We start from the raw sequence: 7373 nt of genomic DNA, 5'->3' as shown, positions 1-7373 counted from the left end.
CACTATCTTCAGTTTCCTATCTTTTCTCATCTCCCCTTTTCTCTATATATTCTTTCCTGTTCCTTATCTCTCGTTTCATCTCTTCACTTTCTCCTATTCCCTCTCTTTTTTCCCTCTCTCCTCTTGTTTCTCTCTTCACTTTTCCTTTTCTTCTCCTTCTATAATCTCCCTAACTTTACTTTCCTTTATCTCCCGTTCCTTCTCTTTCCTCTATGTCACCCTTTTTTATTGTCATTATTTGCCCCTACAATCCTGTCCCCTCTCTTCTCTATCTACTTTCATCCCTCTCACCACTTTCTTTCCCCTTAATACTTCCTTTCCCCTTGACGCTTTCTTTCCCCTTGACACTTTCTTTCCTCACCACTTTCTTTCCCCCTGATACTTTCTTTCCCCTTGACACTTTCTTTCCCCTTGACGCTTTCTTTCCCCTCGACGCTTTCTTTCCTCACCACTTTCTTTCCCCTTGACGCTTTCTTTTCCCTTGACGCTTTCTTTCCTCACCACTTTCTTTCCCCTTGACACTTTCTTTCCCCTTGACACTTTCTTTCCCCTTGACACTTTCTTTCCTTCATCATTACTTTTCCTCGAAACGTTTATGTTCATATTCTTTATTCTCTCCCTTCCATATTCTCTCTTTCCCTCACACTCCCTCACACTTTCCCTCACACTCCCTCACACTTTCCCTCACACTCCCTCACACTCTTCTTCCCTCACACTTTCCCTCTCTCACATTCTCCTGGTGTGTATTTACTATTTGTGTCTGCAGAGTCGAGCTATTTAGCTCTTGGACCCCACCTTTCTGGCCAATCTATTTTTCCTCTATTATGTCTGCTACATATATTTCTCTCTAACACACACATCCACAGGAAACAGCCTGTTGTAGCTGTCTAGCCTCCAGGTACCTATTTACTGCTAGGTGAACAGAGGCATCAGAAGTGAAAGAAACTCTGCGTATTTGTTTCCGCCTACGCTGGGAATCGAACTCGGGCCCTGAGGACCACGACACCCCCCCCCCCCGAGGGCTGTCCAGTCAGCCGCGAGGCCCCGCTGTGTGTGTGTGTGTGTGTGTGTGTGTGTGTGTGTGTGTGTGTGTGTGTGCGTGTGCGTGTGTGTGTGTGTGTCCTACACTAAGGGGACAGCTGCCATCATCTCCCACTGGTAATTACCAAACCATCTCCGTCGCGGCCCGCTGAGCCTGCCGAGTAAAATGCTAATTACCACCAGGTGATCACACACTAATCCCTCCCGTGCTAACCCATAATGGGGGGGGGGAGCGAGTGTTGTTCACCTCGCTAATGGGAGAACTATTCCCTCGTGCTTACTCTCCCACAGTGAGCGAGTCTCTCCCCCCACCCCGTGCTCACTCCCACAGTGAGCACAGAACACCCGATAAAACACAATGCAGCAAATTAGGCGGGACATATTTCGCAATTTCCGGGGCGGACGCGGAGATTCTTGCAGTGGTTTGCAGGGGAAAAGTTCGAAGGTAAAAATGCGATGAGTTGGAATGCCTGGCTGGACCATTATGGAATGTCAAAGGTGTTGGAGTGTCTGGGGGGGAATTGTGAGGATTGTGAGGGGGGGGGGATGAAATGAGGCGTGCTGTACGGTAGTTGCATATTTGCTGGAGTGGGTGGAATTTCGTGTCGAATAGGGGATGTGGGGTAGTTGGATAATTGTGGGAGATGAGTGGAATTGGTGGGTGGAGTAGAGATGGGGAGGGGAGGGATTGTGGGTCGTGTATTGGAGGGGGGGGGGGGGAGTTAGGGTCGTGTGGAAGAACTGGATGATATTGAGATAGTGGCGGCTAAGCTAGAAATGGGAGATTGGGGGAACTAGAGAATTAGAAGAGACAATTAGGATGTCGTGTAGAGATTAGGAGGAGGGGCGGGGGAGTAAGGTAGAGCTAAGAGAGGAAAGGGCTTCAAGAAGGTCTTCTGAACTGTAATAGGATTGGTCATGCTTTGACTATAGCCCTAAACAGCAGGCAATAATACCTCAGGGACCGGTTTCCGTCTTCACATTCTCCATGGCGTCCTCCTCCACATTCTGCTTGTCTGTGTGTCTCCTGGAGGAATCTCAGGCGGCGTTTACAAGCAATGTCTCAAGGTAGGGCCCTCCAGGCTGTTCCTCCAGGCTGTTCCTCCAGGCTGTTCCTCCAGGCTGTTCCTCCAGGCTGTTCCTAAAGGCACTAAGCACCACAGAACTGAGCACCGTCCCTCTATTGTCTCTGAGGCCTCTGGAGCATTTTCCTATTCCTGTGATTACTCACGTGTTTATTATTTTATTTTATTTCTCTTTTAAAAGAGTAATTTCGGGAATCTCTCTCACTAGCTCCCCATCCTTTATTTAATCCATATCTTCCTGGTTTTTCATTTTTATTCTCGTTTCTTCTTTCATTCTGTCCTTTGGTTTCTCCTTTTATTCCTGTTAACGAGATTCCTCCTGACGCCTCATTCTGTCTGTCTCTGTCTCCTCTCTCTCTCTCTCTCTCTCTCTCTCTCTCTCTCTCTCTCTCTCTCTCTCTCTCTCTCTCTCTCTCTCTCTCTCTCTCTCTCTCTCTCTCTCTCACCTTTCATCTCTCCATATCTTACTTATTTTTCACTCTCCTTTTCCAGTGCCTGTTTTTATCTCTTGCTACGTTATTCCATTATTCATGTCTAGCTCAATTTCAGTTCCCACCCCTCACCTGTTCCCCTCACCTCTCCCTTCCCCCTTCTTCTCTTACCTATCACCTCTCCTGTCCTCACATTCCCCGTCTCCCTCACCTGTTTCTCTCACCTCCATCTCTCCCTCTCACTTCTCGCCTCTCCCCATTATTTCTTGTCTTCTTCATCTCACCTCTCACCTCTCCCTCGGGGTCTCGACATGAATCAATAACATCGTGGAAGAAGCCTCTTCCGATCTCACCTTTTGGCGCTAGCTTAGCCCGAGGGAGAGGAGAGAGGGGGAGAGTAGTGGGGAGGGAAGAGTAGAGGGAGAGAGGGGTGGTGGGGGGAGTGAGTGGGGGAGAGCAAGAGGATTGTGGTGGCTAAAGCAGAGGGAGTGGGGAGGGGAACAACTGGGTAGGGTGGGGAGGAAGGAGCAGGGGAGTGGGTGGGGAGGAAGAGGATGGTGGGGAGAGATATTTGAGCTTCCCAGAGCAACTGAAAAATACAGAAAGCAAAGTCTCCCCCGTGTATGTGTAAATATTAGGAGGGCGAGAAGCGTGGGATGGGAGCTGGGTTAGAGTCGTGGGAGGGGAAGTTAGAGGCGTGGGAGGGGAAGTTAGAGGTGTGGGAGGGGAAGTTAGAGGCGTGGGAGGGGAAGTTAGAGGTGTGGGAGGGGAAGTTAGAGGTGTGGGAGGGGAAGTTAGAGGCGTGGGAGGGGAAGTTAGAGGTGTGGGAGGGGAAGTTAGAGGCGTGGGAGGGGAAGTTAGAGGCGTGGGATGGGAAGCTAGAGGCGTGGGATGGGAAGTTAGAGGCGTGGGAGGGGAGGTTAGAGGCGTGGGAGGGGAAGTTAGAGGCGTGGGAGGGGAAGTTAGAGATGGGGGAGATAGATGAGCATGTGAGAGGGAGTGACGGTAATAAATAGGCGATTATTTACATTTTCATACACATTTTTCAACGTGTGTGTGTGTGTGTGTGTGTGTATTTACCATTTGTGCCTGCAGGATCGAGCTGTTAGCTCTTGGATCCCACCTTTTATACCATCGGTTCCTTAACGTACTGACTCCCAACCCATCTCCCAATCATATTCTATCACATATTACACACACACAAACACACACACAAACACACACACACACAAACACACACACACACACACATACACACACACACACACACACACACACACACACACACACACACACACACACACACACACACACACACACATACACACACACACATACACACACAAAGGCAACATATATCAATGAGAAAATTAATTTTGGGACAAAGAGTGACGTGAACTGGCGTTCTAGTGATTCCCAGACACCTGGCTTAATTAACCCACTCGCCCACGACATGACACAAGCCTATCAACCCGGAACTCTACTGAATTCACCCGTGCCCAACCAGGACTTTTACAATAAGCCCACCTACACTCTCTCTGACTTGCATGTAATGGGGGTCCCACCCCCTCACCCTTTTTCTTCAGATCACAAAGAAATCACAATGGCTTCTTTTCGGGCCTCCAGAACTTCCCAGTGTACTCGACAGAGCTCCAGGTTGATAGGGTCGAAAGGGTTGATAGGCTGTTGTCCAATCGTGGCCGAGTGGGCTCAGGCAGATATCTGGGAATCCCGAAAACGCCAGTTCAAGTCACCTCATTGTCCCAAAATGATTATATCATTAATAGCTAAATTTAGATATGAAATTTTGCCGAAAAATATACAAACAAGTGAAGCGACTAGGGAACTGCTTTATATTAAAATAAAACTCAATACAAAAAAATATATAAAATAAACAAGTCTGAAATTGACAAGAACGAAATCAATCTAGAGGAAACGCCAAGAGAAGGAAAAAGTCTGAAGTTTTATTGAATTTTAAAAGAAAGAGAGTTTGACATGTTTCCAGGGCTACGTAGGGCTACCAGGGTTACGTGATGCTGCCAGGGCTACGTTATGCTGTCAGGGCTACGTAATGCTGCCAGGGCTACGTAGTGCTACCAGGGCTACCTAGGGCTACCAGGGCTACGTAGGGCTACCAGGGCTACCAGGGTTACCAGGGCTACGTAGGGCTACCAGGGCTACGTAGGGCTACCCAGGTCACGCAGATCTGTACGAACGGATGAGGGGGACTATTTGATCCATTCTTGAGGGCTACTGTTAGACTACATGCACTAATATGTTACTTATGAACTACATATGAGTTACTTATGAACTACAGTAAGAGGAGGAGGAGGGGCTATTGGAAGCAGCCTTAGGGCTATTTAAATCTAATAAGAATTACAGAAGTAAAGAGCTAATGTAAAAGGTGCCAAATGAGACTGCTAGAAGCTGCTGAGTAGTTATTCTCAGGTTCTGAAGACAAAAATCTTTTCTTTCTCTTTCCAATTTCACTCTATTTTCCTTTCTCTCTCTCTCTCTCTCTCTCTCTCTCTCTCTCTCTCTCTCTCTCTCTCTCTCTCTCTCTCTCTCTCTCTCTCTCTCTCTCTCTCTCTCTCTCATTGTATCTTTCACCTCCTCTGCTGTTCTCCTATCTTTCCCTTAAATATAAAACTAAAAGAAAATTTAGACTTCACGAAGGGAGAAGAGGGAGAGAGAAGAGAGAATGGGAGAGAAATAAAGATAGTGAGACAGTGGAAAGGGTAAAGAGAAGCACAAGGAGAGATAGAGGTTTAAGGAAGGTAGATATTATAAGAAATAAGGATACAAAGAATAAGGAAGAGAACTAAGTAATGTAGAAAAAAATAACAGATGGAAGTAATAAATGGAAGAGAGGGGAAAAAAAGGAAAAGAGGCAGAATGAAAAAAAGGGAAAAATGGAGAAGTAGGAAGGAGAAAATGGGAGGAAGGATACGGTTTAGATGGAAAAGAAGGAAGGGGGGAAGAAGAAGATAACGGGTAAGAGAGTGAGGAGATGAGAGGGTGGAAAGAGGAGAGGGAAAAATTGAAAAGGAATGTCCCAGGAGTAGGATAGGGGGGGGTGCCAAGGATGGGATAGATTTAGGGGGGTTTCCAAGGGTGGGATAGGGTCAGGGGGGTGCCAAGGGTGGGATAGGGTGTAGGGAGGGAGGGAGGGAGGGAGGGGGGTATCCCAGGACGGAGGTATGACAGGCCAGCAGAGCTCAGTGTGGCTCCAGCCTGTGTAGAGAGAACACGTGCATCATCTCGCTCTCCGAAACAACGACTTGGCTCGCTCGCTCGCTCGCATTTCTCTCGCTCGTGTGGTACGGGACAACGAAAGTGAACACATCCTCGTTAAATTCACGCTTCATCGCTGGCGTGTATTGTGTCCAAAACTGAAGCGCATATTTAGAAAAATAACTGTTTTCTGAAGAACATTTTTTTTTTTTTTGACTGTTCTAACTTATTTAAAGCCATAAACACCCTCGTTATAACGAGTTGTTTATTTTGAAGAAACTGCCAGTATTGATATAGTTGGCCGTATCATCGTTATTGTCTACTGTTTTAATAATCAAACACAATTTAGGATTATCGTAACTGCATATTGTTTGTGTATATCTCATGATATGTATCGATAGCATACACACACACACACACATTAATTCCCTTAACTTAATTAAGATAAGCGCTCTTATGTATCGCTTAGCCAAAATAATTCACTTCCCACGGCTTAAGCGTTAACACCTATGGCTTTCCCAAAACAATGAATTTCATTTGACTGGTTAAACGTTAATACCTAATACTGTACTTACACGATTGAGCTTTTCCTTGCAATAAAAGTTTCCCAGAACGTGTCTCTCGCGTGATTGGTCGCCTTACTATAACGACCTATTGACTACGTCTTCAGCAATTGGTCGTTAAGTAGGCAGTGTGATTGGTAATCCGAGCTAATGACCTTCACCAAAAGTGATTTTGTTTTTATTTTGGGATGAAACCAAACTTTTGTTTTTCTGATAATGTTATATTTTTGGTTTCTGAACGAAAAATAGATCTTTAATAAACAGAAAGAGTTCTTTCAGAGTATCATGTGTGTGCTTGTATATATATACATATATATATATATATATATATATATATATATATATATATATATATATATATATAGCCCCTCCTCCACACATATATAGCCCCTCCTCCACACACACACACATATATATATATATATATATATATATATATATATATATATATATATATATATATATATATATATATATATATATATATATATATACAAAACGTATATATATATACGCTGGGCTGTTACTGTCTTCAATTAATCGTTTTAGCTGACATTAATAAGCTTACCTGACTTAACTAGATTTCCTGAGCTAGATTAATTCGCTTTGAATTTAGGACCGAGATGATTGATCGCCCTTGATTAATGATATAATTTGATATAAATAACTTGATCTAACAAGTCCAACTACATTGATTACATTAATTTAGTAATTATCCTGAGAAATATTAATTTGTTCCACTTATTATCTACATCTGTAACATCTCGGTGACTATTATAAACATTTATATAAAGATACTGAATATAATTACCAATGAGTTACCTCGTATTGACCAGATATTAAGCGAGAGGGTGACGCTATTCAGCATTTAAAACTCCTGTGTAAGACATAATATTAACCTAAACACGCCCCCGAGTGATCTTGTGTGTACGTCCCTAATGACCTGTTGAACCAGAGATAAACACCGGAAGTACGAAAATCGTGAAGATAATGAACATTCCGTGACCTCTGATGACTAA

Source organism: Procambarus clarkii, chromosome 2 (assembly GCF_040958095.1).
Source record: "Procambarus clarkii isolate CNS0578487 chromosome 2, FALCON_Pclarkii_2.0, whole genome shotgun sequence".
NCBI lineage: Eukaryota > Metazoa > Arthropoda > Malacostraca > Decapoda > Cambaridae > Procambarus > Procambarus clarkii.
Note: the sequence above shows the minus strand (reverse complement) of the source record.